The 20,863-nt window shown below is 42.4% G+C and overlaps 1 protein-coding gene across 1 annotated transcript in view; it reads left to right on the top strand.

The window, feature by feature from the left end:
* The first annotated feature begins 201 nt into the window (after positions 1 to 201).
* Positions 202 to 20,863, top strand: part of LOC309559037 (sodium channel protein type 2 subunit alpha-like) — a 337,619-nt gene continuing 316,957 nt past the window's right edge. Inside the window, 1 exon segment of the mRNA XM_082262157.1 lies at positions 202 to 645. The gene's annotated coding sequence lies outside the window, so the exon portion shown is untranslated.

The raw sequence follows: 20,863 nt of genomic DNA, 5'->3' as shown, positions 1-20,863 counted from the left end.
TTTTTTATATGTGTGTGTGTAGATATATGTATGTATATATATATATATATATATATATATATATATATACTTTTTTTTTTTCTTTTTACGTTTTTCAAAATAGACAGCAAAAGTGGAAATGCACTTTGAGGATAGAGTTCCTTTAATGGGTGGTGCAATGTGTGACATCAAGAGGTGGAGGGGGGGTGTCTCTTTAGACGCTTCAGTTTCTCTGGCAAAGGAAAGCATTTTTTTAGGGGTGTGGATTGCACAGGAGACAGAACACATTAGCCCCGAAGGCAGGCAATATTTGGGAGGCACCTTCTTGTCATCTGTGCCTCCTAGCCCCATCCATTGTTTCCATCCCCCCTCCATCCTGCCCCTGGGAAGGTGTCTGGCTCTTGCTGTTTGTGTTGCACCTGCCCTGTGCGCAGCAGCATCGTCTATCTATCTCTCCCTCTCCTCCTCCTCCTCCCATCCACAATACAGGAGCTGCTGATCGGGGACACGCCTGGCATACGGGGACACCGCGATCCGGGCACCCCAGCCCTGGAATTACAGGACATCCATGGAATAGAGGATATTCCCGGATCCTGCGGGAGAGAGAGAGAGAGAGAGAGAGCCTGACAAGAAGCAGAGGAGGAGAGCATTGTTCCCATCGCCTGGGTAAGTGATGCTCAATGGATGTCTGTGATGGTCAGGAACAATTGTAGGGTCCCCATCCAAGAATCTCACCATTATCATCATCATCCTCATCCTACCTTTCTCTTATCATTCTTCTATAGAAAGGATGGATTCCTATTGCATTGTCCTCCCTGGATGCAATGATGAAGGCATCACGATGCTTTAAATAAATCTGTGTTTATGTATCTATTTCTATTTGCAACATTTGTAAATATTATTTACTGTCCTCTCCTTTTTATCAATATGGATACATCCTATTTGTAAATATCCTTTCCTGCCTTTTTATCTCCATTATGGACACATGATATTTATAAATATGTATTCCTGCCTTTTATCTATACAATGGCTACCTATCTGTAGTCATATATGTATTGTAGTCACAGGCACGCACCCATAACCAAATATGCATGTATATTTCCATTTCCATCTACAGATTAACCCTTGCATCCACATCCCTACATCTCTAAGCCCCCATCTCCCAAAGATGCCTGTGTTCCATGCAAAAAAACAAGGGGGATGGGTATAAGGATACAAGAGAGGAAGAGGACAAGTACATCTATAGGGATTTAGTAATTATGTTGCCTTAATGAATTAACCCCTTTGGTGCCACAGGTCCTGCTACCAATGCATTTCAGGCCTCTCTCCATCACACAGGAGGGTCTGGTGTTTGCCATTGGATTTGCATTTATTGCATGGCTTGGTCACTCCCCCCCCCCCCCCTTTTTATCCTTGACGGAATGTACTGTGCATTCTGCTTCCAGAATAGGGGGACGGAGACCGTTTCTAGAAATGACTAGTAAAGACGAGCTGCACAGTGATTGATTGATTTTTTTTTCCACTCTGTGTTTATTTGAGATGCTAAGTCCATCCTGTATTATAGACCTGGGTAGGAGGAATGGCTTGAAGGTCAAAAATACACATGTATACAGTGTATCTGTAGGAGGTGTGAATTGGATGCCTTTGGGGATCAGTGATCTGTCCCCCGACATAAGGTGTGATATTGGCCTTGTAAAATATAGGATTTGGTAATCAGTGTGGATTTATTTCAGCCATATCATATGACACCAGGTTCAAAATGTTTTCTTTTTATGTGTAACAATACGTAGACCACATCAATATAAACAGCATCTAACCAATGGCCTCATTGCCACAATCTGCCCTATAGATGTTTGTATTTTTTCAGGATGTGCATACGTTAAACCATTATTACAATTATTCTTTAAAGAAATATTGAGTGTAAAGCTTTTATATGCACATTCTAAACATTAGCAATGAGAAGGCTAAATTCTATCTAGCAACAGAAAATTGGTGTGTTTATTTGTGGTCTGTAGCATATGCCCATATAAAAACTGTGCATTGACGTAGCCTTTAAAGATCCATGACCAGAGAAGATGCAATAAACACTTGATGACATTTTTTTAGAATGAAATCTGTAGGCCTCTGAGTAAAGATGGTGTCTGTTATTATTCTACATATAAGTTACCATTGTGTAGGCAAGCCAGGTTCCCCCCGTTCATCCACATCGAAGACGCTGTATGAAAAATAGGTCGGAACCGAAATGCTATTTTATTTTTGGAAACAATATTTCCTAAAAAAAGATTCAATGACATCATAAGAGCAAGCAGAAAATCCCTAGGACGAGTGTCACATGAATTTGTTGAGCAGGGGATGATGACTAACCCTTAGCAGGATACAGTGATGGCAACCCACATCTGTGGTCTTGTGGAACTTTACCTTTTGTTGTATAGATGCTGATTGAACATTGGAAGTTGAGCACATGGGTTGAAAGGTCATTTTGAATGAATCACTGTTTTTTTGTGATTTGTGATAATGATTTGTATTCTACTGATAAGTAATTCTGTCCTAGAATGTTTACCTACTATATATATCTGAGTAAACAGGAAGTCCGTTTAGCATTATTTTCCCATCGGATCATGCAGCCGATGGAAGGGCGCCTTGAAATCACGTCAAGTGTCAAGTCTTGCTCTTCAGAAAGGCAAAAAAGACAGAGGCTATAAGTAACCTTAAAATACATTTCCACAGTGGGCAACCCCTTCAGTATTGAAGCCAAATGTGAAATGAGGAAAGGGTCAGATATGAGCTATTATTAAAGTCCAACTCTGGGAATTAGACAAAATCAACCCTTGTAATGCACCCCACCCAAGCTAAAGCCTACCCTTGACTTGCCCCTTCCCTAATGAACATACTGCAATGGAAAAGCCCAACTTCAAGAAGTAGATAAAATCTCTACCCTTGTATTGCCCCCCCCCCCCCAAAAGGGATATATGCTGTTTAGTTTAGGGATGCAGGAAAAAATAGTAATGCTTGCCTTATTCCTTGCTCTGGAAGGGTCCTTCCAGTGGTGTGAGTGTTCCTGTGAAGCCTCCTCTCTAAGGCACTCCTTCCTGGCCGTGGTCACACTCCTGCTTCCTCCCCATACAATATAGGGTTAAAAGCCCTGCATTGTACATGATGACACACTGGGACCAACTACAGTCTGGAGTGCTAGAGGGAGAGGAAGGGAGCACTCAAGCCAGTCAAAGCAGGAGTAGGGTAAATAATAAGCCTGTGAAAAAGAAAAAATCCAACAGATTTCTCCATCTTGTTATATAGCACAGACAGGGCAATCTCCAGTTGTGGTTATTGAATTTTGACAGCCAGCCCCACCAACTGTCAACAGACCTGGACAGCAGCTGCATCTGATTTGATGCAGGAGCTGTAGGCTGACAGATTTTTCACTTTTTTTTCAGTGGAGGGGTGTTTTGTGAGAGGAGGCTGACAGGGCCCTCTATTAAACAAATTTCTTAAGGTTCATCAGGAACCAGACAAAATTCACTTCATGTATGGACAGCTTTACACTAACCATGAACAGAAACATGCCTTACCTAGAAAAATAACTTGTTTTCCAATATGCAAGAGTACCAAGCACTTCTTGCGATCTTCCTAACTGGGGTCTTCTATAGCCAGCAGTAGATGCAGTCAGCTGGGGTTATATGCATAGGTACAGGAAGGTGGGGGGGGAGTGAAAAGCTGACTTCTTTGGACTGTTGGGCAATTTGAGGCAGGTGGTCAGTAGTACCTGAGTCCCAGTTTTCAGACGGTAGAATGCCTGTAGAATGCTGAAGCTGGAACACACAAAGGTAGACAGGAGGAGAGTCAGGAATATGGCATTGGGATCTCCCAGGTGCAGTATCTATGACATTTGAGAAGATAGGGGCTGAGTCAGCCCATCATGCTCCACCTATAACTAAATTATTACTTTTAGGTGGACTGACTTCTAAATTATTTTAATATATAACTCAATTGGTGGTGTTAGAGGGGAGCATTGATATTTTTAAAAGACTCTTGGATGTTCATCTTAGTAAACACAATATACAGGGATATGGGAAATGATTATCAACTATGGAACACATACACCTAAACAGGCTGAAATGGATAGACTATTGTCTTTATTCAACCTTACCTACTATGTAACACACAGTAATATACTGAAGAAAGTGAACATTTCACAAAATGCTAGCGCTTGGTTTTTACCAATGAGCTTTCTCGTGTTTTAGTATTTACCAAACTTGAATTAATTATTTAGTGAAGGTTTCCTTTATTTCTTATTAGACTCAGTAAGTAGGCTATTTCTCATATCTTGTATTGATTGGAAGGCATTATAAAGCGTGCTGTGGTTTGCAGCATTTTTACTATTTTTCAGGCCTGCCTCTAGGCTTCCGTTAATCATTTGTGTCATCAACATTAATGTGGCTGTAATTGTGTCCGAGCAGATGGAGAGTGATCACTGCATTCACCCATGTGGTGGTTAGTAATTTATAGCTCCTTAGGGTAGCAGGAAGGGGCAATTAATATTCTATCTATCTATCTATCTATCTATCTATCTATCTATCTATCTATCTATCTATCTATCTATCTATCTATCTATCTATCTATCTATCTATCTATCTATCTTTGTACAAGATATGCTTCTTGTATCATAGTATTATTTTAGATGTTACGACATAGAACACGCTATTGAAGGTATTATGGGTCCGCTTTATTTCCTTTTAACCATATAAATTATCACACAAAAAAGTTGTTTTTATCCTTCATGAACTGTAAAGAGCCTTATGCCTCCTCTTAACATCCTCTGTGCCCCCTAAAGTTCTTTTGCTGAATTAAAGTGGTTATAAACCTCAGACATGAAATATGAACAAAGCATATCCCTCTATAGCACATGTGTCAAATACAAGGCCCATGGGCTGAATCCGTCCTCGCACCTCTCCTGCAGCTACGTCCCCCCTAGCCTCTGCACCCACCTTGTCTCAGCCGTTGGCAGCAGAGAGCACAACATAACTCCTCTACCAGATCCTGCACTTCTCTTTGCTGCCACAGAGGCTCATCTCTGCCCCTCCCTGTCTCAGCAGTCGGTAACAGACAGTAGGACAGGACTCCTGCTCCTCTCTGTGCAGTCGCAGCAACATCTCATCTCTGCCTTACCGTTTTCAGCATTCAGCAGACTCTGGCAGCTGACTCTTGCCCTCCTATGATCCTCCTACAGACCCTGCACTTTATGCTTCTCATCACCACCCCAGCTTCTTCCTAGCAGCAGCACAATGTAATGAGGGGGGGACTCTTGTCTTCTGATGGTGGGGCACCTTTCTCTGGACATCTCGTCTTACAGATACAACTGGCCCTTTAAAGGCAATCACAATGCTGATGTAGCCTGCAATAAAATGGAGTTTGACATCCCTGCTCTATAGGGTGTACATTTCTCAATTCAAAAGTGTAATTTTTGTCTTCTCGTTCTTGTGCTTTAAGCATGAATCACTTCTGATGCGTTTACCTGACACCAAGAGTTTAATGGTGACAGGGGACAGCCTCAGCTCTGTTCCTGTGTGCTGTGTGAAGGGAGTGTATCCCTTCCCTCCAATCAGGTCTCCAATCAGAGCTTTTACTGATGTAACTTCAGCTCTCTTTCCCCTGTTTTTTAATGCTGAGAGATTTTGTGTAAATTCTGGACTTTGAATTGATGTAGGGGAAAGATTTCTGTAGACAAACAGGTACAACTTATGTAGGAGGATTTGTTTAACCTCTTACCTACTGGGGAATTAAACCCCCTTCCTAACCAGACCAATTTTCAGGCTTCAGTGCTCTCACACTTTGAATAACAATTACTCAGTCATGCAAATATGTACCCATGTGAAATTTTCATCCTTTTTTCCACACAAATAAAGCTTTCTTTTGGTGGTTTTTAATCATCACTGGGTTTTTTATATTTTGCGTGTGAAAAAAGACAGAAAAGTTTGTAAAAAACAAAATGCATTTTTCTTCGTTTCAGTTTAAAAATTTTGCAAATTTAGTCATTTTTCTTCAAAAATGTTGGCCAAAAGTATCCTACTACAAATCATTGCTAACCCCCCCCCCCCTCAAATAAGTATATATTATTTGGTCTTTGTAAAGGTTATAGAGTCTACAAGCTATGGTGCCAATCATTGAAAATTGATCACACCTGATGTACTGATGGCCTATCTTAATATCTTGAGACCCTAACAAGCCAGGAAAGTACAAATACCCCCCAATGACCCCTTTTTGGAAAATAGATATTTCAAGGTATTTAGTAAGAGGCATGGTGAATTTTTTAAAATTGTAACTTTTTCTTTGCAAAAATTAAGATTTTTTTCACAATTGTCATATTTGCCAATGTCAATGTCAATATTCACAATTGCCAACTACACCCCAAAACTACACCCCAAAATACATTCTACTACTCCTCCTGAGTTTGGTGATACCACATGTGAGACTTTTACACAGCCTGGCCATATAAAGGGGCCCAACATCCAAGTAGCACCTCCAGGCGTTCTAGGAACATAAATTACACATATCATTTCCTGACAACCTATCACACTTTTGAAGACCCTGGAGCATCAGGACAATGTAAACACTCACAAAATGACCCCATTTTGGAAAGCAAACATCCCAACACACAATCTAGGAGGCATTACGAGTCTTTTGAACATTTCATTTTTTTCCACAAGTTTTTGGAATATGTGGAAAGAAAATAAAAATGCATTTTTTTCACACAAAGTTGTCCATTTATAAGATATTTCTACCACATAGCATGTACATAGCAAAAATGACACCCCAAAATACATTCTGCTACTCTTCCAGAGTATGGCGATACCACATGTGTGAGACTTTTACACAGCATAGACACATACAGAGGCCCAACATTCAGGGAGCACCGTCATTTCCTGACTACCCATTACACTTTTGTGAGGTACTGTAAGGCACTAATAAGTACTGTAGTGGCACGGATGAGCACTGATGTGGCATGGATGAGCACTGACATGGCATAGATGAGCACTGACATGGCATGGATGTGGCACAGATGAGCACTGAAGTGGCATGGATGTGACACAGATGAGCACTGACGTGGCATGGATGTGGCACGAGTGAGCACTGATGTGGCACGAGTGAGCACAGATGTGGCATTAATGAGCACTGCTGTGACATGGATGAGCACTGATGTGGCATGGATGTGGCAGGGATGAGCACTGATGTGGCATGGATGTGGCATAGATGAGCACTGATGTGACATGGATGAGCACTGATGTGGCATGGATGTGGCACTGATATGGCATGGATGTGGCAGGGATGAGAACTGATGTGGCAGGGATGTGGCACGGATGAGCACTTACGTGGCATGGATGTGGCACAAATAAGCACTGATGTGGCATGGATGAGGCATGGGTGGGCACAGATGAGGCATGGATGGGCATGATTGAGGCATGGATAGATATGAATAAGGCACAGATGGGCATGATTGAGGCACAGATAAGCATGATTGAGGCATGAATGGACATGATTGAAGCACGGATGGGTATGATTGAGGCATGGATGGGCATGATTGAGGCATGACTGAGGTATGATTGAGGCTTGATTGTGGCATGACTGAGGCACAATTGAGACATGATTGTGGCATGATTGAGGCATGGAGGAAGCACGGGTGAGCAGTGCTGTGGTCTCTCTCCACTGCTCGCACACTATACCGATTGCTGTGTACAGCGTGGGAGGAGGGGAGAGAATTGAACCTGCCATGCGCTGGTTTGTTTACAACAGATCGTTCCTTCATTGGACGGAGTGATCACGTGGTAAAGAGCCGCTGTCAATGGCCCTTTACCACGATCCGTGACCGTGAGCATGAACAATTCCTTGTGCACGCCCCAGGGGGCGTGCGGGAGGCACGTGTCTGGGAGGACGTCATTGTACGCCCTCCCAGAATAAGCCGACCGTGCTGTAGGGGTCATTTGGCTATGGCCTGGTCGGCAAGTGGTTAATCTCTGTGTATCACCTGAGGCCAGTCACCTCACTGGGTATATGTGAGGGTTTACAACTACTCTAAAGTCTCACATATGCAGAAAAAGGAACATGTAGCATAGGTGTGCACAGCCAATTGCATTACCCCAAAGCTCCAACACATATGCCTTTCTCTGCAGCCTCAGCTGCACTAAACAGGGTTACTGGACAGTAGGGGGAAATGGGCACTGCACAGAGTGATTAGGGTGTTCCCAGGCACAACTCCGGGCACACCTCTGACATGTAGTACGGAAAAAGGTTTTAATTTTGTACATTTTGAGGCTTGGTGTTGTCTCCCACTTCCTCCTCTTAGTGTTTTGATTATTTACAAAGCCAAATGATAATTTTATTTGTCCTTGAGAGTAGCTATTCAATTCAGTTTGATCACACTATTTAAAATGTATCTAAGTTCAAAAAATAACAATTTTATAAAAGAAAGGGCATGCAAAGTGTCAGTTCATATCTTTTCCTTTTCAGTCGCTGTATAGCACATTGTGCTTCTCTACGAAATGTGACTTCATGAAGGTTGGAAGTTTTCCACCTTACATTGTCAAAGGGTCATTCAGGTACACACTGTATGCTTAAACAGTAATGCCTATCCTTCTACAATCAGAATGTTATTACTTAGTCATTTCAGGGGAAGGCTTTGGAGAAATAGGTTGATCTTTGGTGAAATAAAAGGTCTTCCCTGGCTTCATATACTACACTGTTCTCCTAAAGTACTTTTGTATTCTACAGATTCAGATGCATTTTAGAATGACAACAAAAAAATGTAAACCTGTAAATTCAATTCTATACAGAGATTTGTACATTCTGCCAGTGTTAGCTTTTTTTTTTTTTTTTATATTTCGCTTTTGAAAAAAATTTAAAGGCACTTTTCTGGCCTTATTTCATATTTTATTTCTTATTTCATATTAGATCCATGAAACCTGGTTATAGTATATAGCCTCCCACCCCCAAACTTCCCTCAACGTACCCATTCTAGGGAATTCTTCTCCCTGCAGGCTCCTGTCATTTTTTGAGTTTGTCGTGGCTGTTCATGACTCGGCCCATACACTGTGTCATCCATTCAGAGAATTCTCTGAATGGAGAGACTACTAGTCCCAGCTGCCACTACGGCAGAGGGACTCTCACATCTCAATGAGGCACATGTGCGGTAACGTCACTGCACTTGTAGTCCATTTATACTTCCTCCAACCCCATAACCAGAGTTGTATAAAGTACTCGAAACCCATACTTGAGTAAAAGTGCAAGTGCTCGATCAAAAAGTGACTTGAGTAGAAGTGGAAGGGCTCAATCAAAAAGTGACTTGAGTAGAAGTACTAAAGTATTCAACATTTTTTGTACTTAAGTATTGCAAGTTTTTTAAAAATTTTGCTACTCAAGTACTGAAAGTAAAAGTACAAGTACTGTGTTATGTAGTTATTAAAGAAAGAAGTCAAAAGTTTGAACATCATATTGTTTTTTATTATTTCAAATGCAGCTTTTATTTATACATACAGTAGCATTTCTTTTTGTATGCGTTGATAATACACGTTTTGAGCTTCATGAAACCTGCCATCCACTGTTCTGGCAGTGGTAATTTTTATAATTGTAACGAGTAACTATGCAGCACAAAAAAAAAATATTGGAGTAGAAGTATTGAAATCATCGCAAAAAATGTAGTGAAGTAAAAGTTGAAGTAGGAGAAAAAAATTCTACTCTAGGAAAGTACAGATACCGCCTTTTGGTACTTAAGTACAGTAGTGAAGTAGTTCTACTTAGTTACTATACATCTCTGCCCATAACCAAAGGCCCACACCTTGGTACAGGCCTGTGCCTGGAGGAATAGTTTGCAGGGGTTTGTGCATTTTACCTATAATCCACTAATAGCGATTGCAATGCTTTGCAGGCTCCAGTACAAAAAAGAAACTATATTTACCTTATTGCTCACTCCCCCTGCAGCCATTGCTCTTTTCCCCTCGCAAGTGCTCTGAATTGTGGGTATTTCCTTGGTGTCCTCACTTATAATGCAGGAGTACTGGTCCTGATTTGCCCCTAACAATGTCAGAGTGTGACCAATAGAGCAGTGAAGAGGCTTTGGGGTACTGGTCATGTACCTGGGAGAGAGGAATAAGGTAACTATAGTTGCTTTTTATTTTCTGCATAGAAACAAGCAATTACTCATTACAATTCTAGGGGAGCACCACTGCAAGGGTTATTATTTTTTGAAAGATTTTAGCTTTAAGCAAATGAGAGACATTCTTAAATTTTCCCACTCTGCCCTGGTGTTGGAATTTAAAGTATTTGTGACCGCACTACATTAAAAATTGATTGCTATACAGCATAAAGTATTACACGGGTCAAAGCGTATTCTTTTTTTACCTTTTTTTAACATTTATTTGGCTGTCATGTGATTGCACAGCCTCATCACAATCCTCCTCATCGGTGATGGAGGTGTGTATGTTTAGTAAGGGGGCAGGTTGACTCACCAACACACATAGATGAACCTACAAAACTGAGCAGCAGCTTCTTTGGGACCTGTTTAAGATAGTTTGAGCTTAGCCAGGTACCAGGAGTGCCCAACTGGTCTCAGATCTTCAGTGTGTAGGCAGGTGCAGTCTACTTTCTTCACTGCAGGTGGCGCATAACCGCAGTGGCATTACAGGGGAGAGGAAGTCAAGAGGAATACTGTTCCCTTATGGTAGTGATGGCGAACCTTGGCACCCCAGATGTTTTGGAACTACATTTCCCATTATGCTCATGCACTCTCCAGTGTAATTGAGCATCATGGGAAATGTAGTTCCAAAACATCTTGGGTGCCAAGGTTTGCCATCACTGCCCTATGGTTTCCTGGGTCACTGGGGTTGCTATCCAGTTGGATGCTGCCACCCCATGTGACTATGGTGGCCATTTTGGGTCAGGCAGAGTCTATTTAAGACGCTGATCCCTGGGCTTGGCACGCATTTCACATGAGGGTAGTGTAGGGACAGGTCACCCGTCAGTGATTAACAGTAGGGAGAGGTTCCAGTCCAGATGAGTAGGGAGAGGATGGGGAAACACCATCCTTTCTAAAAACCTCCCATATTGGGTACGGACCGACCAGGCTGCATTCCACCCCTCAAGACAGACCCGGTCGGCACATCTGAGACCTGCTCCGTTATACTGTGCATACTGTGAGTGTTCCTAGTCAGGTTCCTTCCTGTCTGGTTTGTTGTGAATTAATGAATTCTACATCAATACAAGTTCTTTTCTCTGCAACTGGACTCTGAGTGTTAACTGCCACTGCACCACCCTGAAACTCCAAACAAGTGTACCACTGCCATAACAGGGAGCCCCTATATTAGCGTTTCGTGTGCCTATGTCAGCTCTCAACGGAACCGTCAAACCATCAAATGGCTGATGTCACAGCTGATCACATGTGTATCGCCATAGCAACTGCAGATCAAATAGGCTAATGTCAGCTTCCTTGTCTGTAAAGGAAAGGAAGGTTTAGTTCCCACATAAGATATTAAGTGGAACTAAACCCGTTGATTTAAAAGGTTCCAAAAAAAAGTTACATTTCCGGCATCCTGGGATTGCTAACTGCCACCTTTGCTTGTGTCCTCAACCAAACTGGCAAACCATCAAATGGCTGGTGTCATAACTGATCACACGTGCAGCACTATGGCAGTTGCAGATCAATCAGAAGCTTATGCCTCGTACACACGCAACGATTATTGGCCGACCGAGTGGTGTTTTGTTGGTTGGAATGTGCCTAGACTGCTCACGAATTTTCTCGGCCAACAAAAATCTACTTCAGAAGTGATGTCATGTGCTGGTTTACTTTCCGTGTGTTTTTTCTTCTCTGAGCATGCCCAGTATTGCTCATCAGATTTTTGTCTGCCGAAATCTGTACTGACTGACGGAAAATCGGCCGTTGTGTTGACGGCCAACAAAAATTTTATAGCCTGCACACCAGATTTTATTCGGCCGAAAAGTCGGAGTCGGTTGTCGAAAGCATCATACTAACAAGCCGAAAATTGGCCGATCGGACGTTGGCCGAAAATTCCCGGCCAATAATCGATGCGTGTGTACGAGGCATAAGATGGCATCTTCCATAGCTGAAAAGGATAGAAGGGTTTAGTTCCGCTTTAAGAGTAATCGGTATGTGACGACCATTGTGAGTTATTGCACTTTAAATTTCCCTTTTGCTTTACTGATTAAGTCTGATTTTATAAAGCCTCTGTAACAGTCCCATTTGCTCATCAGCGCAGAGAAGCAATCTACCACAAGTGTCTTATTACACTCAGCCAGGAAGCAGGGGAAGAATTCATTATTCTGATATATAATTTATCTGCTACACTACAGAACTTGCTTGTAAAAGGTTTCCTTGAAATGCAAACTGTTAAAGAACTTACTAGGAGAGAGGCAATCTGATTTACTCTTCCAGCTAAAAGCCACTTCTAATCCTGGGAATTGCATTGAGCGGGGGTATGCAGCATGCAAGGATTCCTAATGCTGTACACCTTAAAAACCCAGTATTTCCAACAGCATTGAACAGGTTAAACTCACAAGAAGACAATACCACTCACCTAAGAGAATACTGACAGTTATAAGCATTTTCATACTACCCGTCCTTTAGGGTGGAGGGGTCAGGGTGTATGGAGTCACCCTTCTGTCTTATCAGTACTGCACTCTCTCAATCAAAATGAACTTTTTTAATCCTTATGCTGCTAGTGTTATTAAATAGATAGGAAGAATTATTATATTTACTTGTTTAAACTTTTTTTTTTACATTTTCAGTTGCTTCCTAGTTACTGGCCTAGGCCAACGTGATTTCTTCCATCTGAAGGAGGGGAGGAGGGGTTTTCTGAGATAAGCACACCCTCCTGTCTGCATTCCTGGGGTAAGGGCAGGTGGATTCCAGGAAGTAAATGCTACATAAATCATTTGCCCTTGTACAAGGTGGCCACAGCTAGAAATGTTGGGTGGTGTTTTTCAAAGTAAATTCTCAACAAAATAAAGCATGGAGACATGGATGGATGGGTGAGTTTGCCTTGATTATTAAAAAATAATTAAATGGCCTTTCCAGTTTGTGATGATCAGATACAGTTTGGTTCCCCTTTAAGCTTCACCTATTGCATTCCATAAACAGTCTTTTTTTAATTGATGATAGCCTAGAAAACAAGTGAAAATATGCTTTAGGCTTTGCCCACTATATGCATATGAAAAAACCTATGCAGAACAACTAACATTCACAGAAGCCCTAAAGGCTGGAAATCCCCCTTCATCTATGAGGGAAGCGTTGATTGGTCTTATATTAAAACCACACAAATATCCCCTTAAATATCCCCTTAAGGTTATATTAAAGGCAAAAAAAACAAACAAACAATCATGCCATATACACCTGCTGTATGCAGCAGTTTTGCACAGAGCAGCTCCAGCCCTCCAGTTCTCGGGGCCCTCACCAGTGCCCCTCCCTCCTGTCAAGCAAACAGCTTGCAATGGGGGCATCCAAGCAGGTGCGTTCCCGAGCCACGCTCTGTTTGTCCATTCAGGCACTGAGCCATGGCTCAGCCCCGCCCCTCCCCTCTCCTCATTGGCTGTCTGGCTGTGATTGACAATGAGAAGGGAGCATCCCCAGAGAGCCAATGCTCTCGTGCACATCACTGGATTAAGAGGGAGCTCTTGAAGTAAGTATAAGGGGAATTGGGGGGACTGTTGCACACAGAAGTTTTTTAATCTTTAAGGCCCGTACACACGTACCGATCGTCGGCATACAAACGTCGGTGGACGAAGGATCTGCCGATTGTACGCGTGTTAGTATGGTGCCTCCGACAGATGTCTGCGCACAATCCGCGGACAAAAGTCTTTCGTGCAAACATGAAAATATTTGTATGCCGACACCAGAACGGACGATTGTTCGCCTGTCAGTACACAATTCGGCCGACACACAGCTACAAATCCCAACACGCATGATCAAACCAAATGAGTTCCCGGAAGAATTTTCTCTAGTAAACTCAACATTTTATTCAGAAAGAACTTTCGGCTCGCGGAAGTCCAAGAAATAGGTGAAATGCGGAGCACATGCTCATCTTGATAAATGTGAGAAGAAGGAAGATGCTGCTCATAATGCCATACTTTTCTAATAAAAAGGCATGTGTTCTGTTATGATGAAGATAATGTTTGTCTATTCTATCTGTTCTATCAAATTTTAGAATTAAATAATTTGAACTCTTCACCATTATTTTTGTATTTTCACACCAAAGATCTAACTATTGATATGACCCTTTATTCTTGTATGAATTAATGTCTAAAACATATTTTTCAGGTTATGCACAATATTAAACATGTTAACAAATTCAGATAGGCCATTTTTTATTTTCAATTTTCTTTATTTTTTGGATCTCAGCAAAAAAAAAACAAAGCAAACATCAATACTTTCCGTATAACTAAACATAAAAAAGTTCCATTTGGACAAAATTAAACTAGAAACTGGCAAACAGGGGTAAAATAAATAATAGGGGGTTACACAAATTAAAGTTGCTGGTAACTGTAATCAGGTTGCCATGAGGGCAGGTTTGGATCCTGCTGGCCATATTGCCACTGGCCATGTGGCATTTGGCGAGGTGGTGGGTGTTGTGGAGGTGGAGGTGGAGGTGGAGGTGGAGGGCACGGGTGCTCCTGGCATGCGTGGCTGTGCTCATTAAGTATGCCGTTTTCTGCGTTTTGCAGCACATCAAGAATAATTTTTCTGGCATACTGACACTGCCTGAGGTCCACCTTATCCAGGATTTTGGCAGTCATATTCCCGAAGGACTCATTGGCCTCCGGTTTCCTACGGAGGGCTATGGTGGCCTCCTGGATAAATTCGTCTGTGATGTCATCCACGTGCTTCCTCTTTTGCCTCCGTTTGGCAGGAGGAGGTGGTGGTGGAAAGAGTTCCGCAGGCTCCTCAGGCTCCACAGGCTCCCCAGGCTCCTGGCTGCAACCTGGCTCCTCCTCAGTGACACTTCCCTGTTGATGAAATGAACAATTGATTAGAATGTTATAGTGTATATAAAAATGCATGTTTGTTATATTATTGTGAACAAATAGCAGACTTTACATACAGTGGCATATCTAGGGTCTCCAGTGCCCTTGTTGAGGAGCTGTATTTGGCAACAACCCCCCCCCCCCCCCAAGATCAATGTAAAACTGTAACCCACCCCCCCAAAAAAAAATTAAAGGGCATTAAAAGTTTCTAATTTGCCCCTTGTTTGCCCAGTGTAGAGCTCTCTAGTGGGCAATCATTGTCTCAGGTGTGAAAAAGAAAGAGAGGGTTGAGAGCTAGAGAGAGGGAGAGAAAGAGGGGGTGTGAGAGAGAGAGGAGGGGGTTGCAGAGAGAGAGGGGCCTGAACTTGCAGAGGACTTGATGTAGGGCATTGAGGGTGAAGCAGTGCAGGGAAACATGAATAAGGAAGCCACCTGCCTTGCTGACCCAGAGTGAGAGACCAGAGACATGGAAGCAAGGATGGATGGATCATTTGCAGGAGCTGTTAGTTTTGTATTAAAAAAGGTTGAGCCAGAGGAATGCTGAGGCTACAGCAGTGTTTGTTAGGACCAGAGGTGTGCTGGGGATGCAGCAGTGTTTGTAAGACCAGAGGTGTGCTGGGGATGCAGTGAGAGGCAGTCTCAGTCTCCTGGTCTTTTGGCTCAGCTGCTCTCAATGTTTTACACCTGCATGAAGCAGCTCTCAATGTTTTACACCTGCATGAAGCAGCTCTCAATGTTTTACACCTGCATGAAGCAGCTCTCAATGTTTTACACCTGCATGAATCCGCCTGCAAACTGGGGGTTCTGGGGTGTGCAGGCTGAGTGGATTGTTAAAATAAACAATAAAACAATGCCAATGTTTTTGTGACCCACCCCCCTTGGCCTGCGCCCCTGGCGGTTGCCTGTCATGCCAACCCCTTGCTATGCCCGTTTACCTAAAGGGTCAATTATGGTTTAGCTTATAATTTTGTTACATGATTACATTTTAGCAGACAATATATTGTAAAATGCCCTACCTGAGTAAAAGTCTCCTCCAGGAAATCCTCATCCTGGCTTGGATCTACCGACACTGAGCCCTCTGCCGAAGTAGAAGGCAGTGTAGAAATTGACGGCCTGGATTCCATGGTGTCTGCCAGGAACCGCATGTTATCAAAGTACCACAGCCGTGGTACATATACATTCCGTGCCCCTGCTCCAGACTGGGTGGACTCCTCTATTTTTTTTAACTCCCGCCTGTAGGCAGTACGAATACTGTTTATTTTTTTGCGGATATACTCAAAATTTGCCCCAGGACAGACGGGCTTGTAGAAGGCCACCAAATGTTCCATGGCCTGTTTTCGGAGTTTTCGATTTTTATAATCCGCGGACTTCACTTGCCACAAACATGGCAGTTGCCTGAACTCATCAATAAAACTTATTAAAAAGTTGTGGGTGGTGAAATTGTCCACCATATTGCAGGACAGTATATGCCTGCAAGACACAAAACAACACAAAACATATTAAAATAGCATGTATTTTGGCACATAATAAAGATATTCCTAATAAAAGCTGTATAGGGCCCAAAACACACACTTTCTATTAAAAGAGTCGTACCTTTGTTTGTGGGGAAAAGTCGTGATTCGCCGCTCGATCGTGCTCCAACTCTCGATATGTCCGCTAGCGAATCGTCGGCCGAACGATCTGGCGTCCTTTAAATACAGCGCAGGCGTCAACTCCTCCTCCAGTGGCGGGCTTGTGCAGGGGTGTGTACGTGCCGAAGATCAGGCCTACATGCGACACTCACACCTGAGGCAGTGGAATAATAATTGTTTAATTAGGAACCATGTCTCAACAATCTGGGAGCTCAATTAGTGGGGGCCGAAGTGATTGGGCCACCCGAAAATCAAGGGCTACACCCATGTCAAAGCCAGAAATGGTGGAGATGGTCTCCATTTTAGAAAAAATGGATTACGATGGAAAGTTGGCAAATTACGATCGGCCCAATGCCAGGAAAGATGGCATCATGGACAAGGTGGTGGCCTGTTTGGTCAAAAAATTCGGTGTCGAGCGATCGAAAGATCAGATTCGGAAACGGTGGTCTGACCTCAAACACCGTGAGCAGGATCAGCTTTCCCAAATCCATCGGATTTTGAAAAAAAGTAAGTTTTATTTTTTCTTTATTTTTTTAATCATGCAATATGTTTTTTATAATTTTGTGTATGTTGTATTAACATGTCTAGATTATAATGTCTATGTAAAAAGTTAGATTACTCATTTTAGTTGTCATGTCGTGATTTGATCGATCTATTGTTGATGTTTTAGTATATGACATTAAAAGTCAGGAAGCCATAGTGAAAAATATATGTATTGTGTTGCAACGAACGTTCTTTCCTGCACGAATCTTCTCAGCAAACATTCCTATTAATCACAGATTATTATTCAAACCTTTAAATAGGAGAAAAACGTAAACTCCGTGCCAAACAATGGGAAAGGAGGAGGAGAGGTTTGGCAGCTCCATTGGCAGTTGTGGAACAAGATGAGGACATGGGCACAGAAGGTGGCACAGATTCCACTAAAGGTAATTGGTTCCTATGCACTGTCAAACATTAATGTACCATATTTTTCGTAGATAACCATGTACATGTCTTCATATTTGTTACTAAAAGAGCTATCAAGCAGGGCACCATGTCCTAACAAATGTACCTCTTGTGACTTTTATGATATGGCCAATGTTTTGTATTATGTAGATGAAGACATTATGCCGGAAATAATCCTGGTGGAGCCTACAAGTGACCAGACACCAGAGCAACAAGAAGGTTGGTAGTCACAGATTTTTGTGTAGTGGTATCATAGAAATATGTGTATTTGCAATGATTGTTTAACCTTATATTCTTGTATTCCCTTACAAATTTACATTGCAGATGTTGCATCATGCCAGGATGTGGCATCCCCAGCCATGTCAGAACCCCGATCTCCTGGCAACTTGCCAAGCAGCATGGAAGCCACTTCCGAAACTGTGGAGGAACCAGGACCAAGTGTCCAAGAGCCAATTGTGTGCCCACGTAGGTTTTTTCAGAATGATTTTTATCAGTGTTATTTTTAGCCTCCAATTTACAACACTAGTTCCCTATGGGAGCCTCTTTATTTGAATGGAAGTCGCACCGTAAGTCGGATCAGGATGCTCTGACTTGCGGGGCCACTTGCGTTGTGAAGATTTTTGAGGGGGAACTACACCAAAAAATTGAAGAACCCACCGTGGGTGTCCCCCCAAGTTCACAACCAGGCCTTTTGTGTGTGGTATTGAGTTTGAGGGTATGCCCACAACAAAAAGACAGCGTGGGTTACCCCCAAAACCCCTACCAGACCCTTATACAAGCATGCAGCTTGTCAGGCCAGGAAAGAGAACGAGCAAGCGGACCAAACACCCCCTGGACCACAGCAGGACACATGCCCTCAACATGGGGGGGTTTTGTTGCTTTGGGCCAGGGGGCCTCTGCACCGCACACCCAAAAGCACCTTACTCCCATGTAGAGGAGGACAAGAGCCTCATCCCCACAACCCTGTCTGGTGGTTTTGGGGGGTCATGCGGCCAGGGGGTTCCTAGGACTTTGGAAGCAACCTTTAACAAAGGGTGGCCCCCAGATCCCAGACCCCAATCACTATGTGAATGGGTATGGGGTACATAGTACCCCTACACATTAACCACATAAATGGAAGTGTATGTGAATAACGACAGGAGACGTTTATGAAATGTTCTTAAAGATCTTCATCCGGTCTTCTCCACTCTGCTCTTTGGATCTTCTCCTCTCCAGTCTTCTGCTGTCCAATCTTCTGCTCTTATGTTGTCTGCTCTTTTGCCCTAGGCTCTTCTTCTTCCTCCTGTCCTCCTCCAATGCTGTTGCCGTGCATTCTGCCCGTCTCTGGTCTCTGCATCTTAATATATATACATTACAACCATGCCCTCACAATGACGTCATCATGCGTTCACACCCCTAATGAATATATAGTAAGCTCAGGAGACCGGCAGAATCATCAGCAACAGCATTGGAGGAGGTCAGGAGGAAGATGAAGAGCCTAGGGCAAAAGAGCATAAGAACAGGGTAGGTATTAACTCGAGAGGAATTTAAAGATTACCTGCACACCAAATGTTTCTATATTATGACCTCATGTAGGTGATTCACATTGACTCCGTTGTATTTTATTTTCCAGATCATGTATTACACACTTGCACATTGGCCAAATTGACCCGTGAGGCTCTTCAATGCTGCTCAGACCTCGAGCAAATAAAAGAGACTGCAACGGCATTGCAAGGAAAGATGCGTGATTTTGTGGACATGCTTGCCAAATTTTAAAAATAATTATTTTAAAATTTTTTACTGTTTGTATTGGGATGTTCCCATTTTTATATAATATTTTAGGCCAGTTTTATGACACTCAGATGTTAAAGAGTGTACCCAAGTTTGGGAAAAGCACTTTCCAACACCCTAACCCTAACCCTAACCCTAACCCTAACCCTAACCCTAACCCTAACCCTGTGAATGTTTGATACTAAAACATTTTTACATTCAACAATGTGTGTTCAATTCTTTATTAGACTTTCGTTGGGGGGTCGAGGTCTAAAGCTGTGTAAAGAAGCACTAAATGTATGATGGCTGTCCTATTCACATATTTACATGTTAATGAAAGCATTTTGGACACTGCCATATGCAAGTTGCTGGAGGTGTCAATGAAATGTTAAAGATACCCCCAGTTTTAACGCATATCACAGTGCGATCTGACATTTCACACAGGATCGGAGCACACAAGTTTGAACGACTGTGCGATCCTATCCTGATGCGGCTGAATAAATGCATCATGTGCGACTTTTGTGCGAGTGCAGTGCGAATTGAGCCATACAAACTGTATAGCTGATTTTCGCATGAACATCTGATCGCATGTAATAAAGGAGCAGTGCGCTACGATATTACATGCCATCAGATGTGCAGTGTGAATTGAGACATACACTTTGTATGGCTACATTCGCACTGAACACGCATACAAGTCGCACATGACCCTTTATTTCTGATGTATCTGGATTGGATCGCACAGTGCTTAACACTTGTGGAATACAATCCTGTGGAAAAAGTAAGTGGCGGGTCACCCTTATGCAATGCTGGAAGGCTGCAAAGTCGCAGACTTCCCGCATCGCATAAGTGTGACTCAACACTCAAGGTACTAGCAGTCCTAGGATTCAATATGGCATTGATATTGCCAGTAGCAATCAGTGTAGGGAGATCAGTGTAATCTATAGTGTATTGCTTGTTCGTTGCTCTAGTTCACTTTCCATTACCTATATATATATAACACTTTGAGATGAACAATGATCAAGTTTCACATAACACTGACATATCCTAACATTGGTGGGCAGTGAGAAGGATGTCATAAATGAACACAACATAACAGGTGTAGGTACTTTGTTAATACCCTAATGTATTATCTGAAATATATAGTATGGGCAACTTCTGGACAATGAACACCAATATAAGGTGACATTAGATGAACCTTGGGTGTGACCTAGTTCTCAATGTGACAGGGTTTGTGTACATTTTGTGGGGTGCAGAAGGCCCTTGTATTTACACCACTGGCTAAAAAATAACACATGGCCATCATCACTTTGGATCAGCTGGTGAGAGACTACAGTCAAGAAACACACTGATGAATGTATTAACCCTTCCAAAGTCACACATATATAACACATGATTAACCCAAATAATTGTGTTTGGCATATGTGCCCAAATGATTATAATCCACAATACAGAATCATTGCAATTTTTGTTTAATGTGTTGAAAAATAATATATCTCTGACATTTATCTTGTGTGTCCAATCTTTAACAAGATTAATGT

Source organism: Pelophylax lessonae (assembly GCF_965119305.1).
Source record: "Pelophylax lessonae genome assembly, chromosome: 6".
NCBI classification, from domain to species: domain Eukaryota; kingdom Metazoa; phylum Chordata; class Amphibia; order Anura; family Ranidae; genus Pelophylax; species Pelophylax lessonae.
Note: the sequence above shows the minus strand (reverse complement) of the source record. Positions and strands in the feature narration are given on the sequence as shown.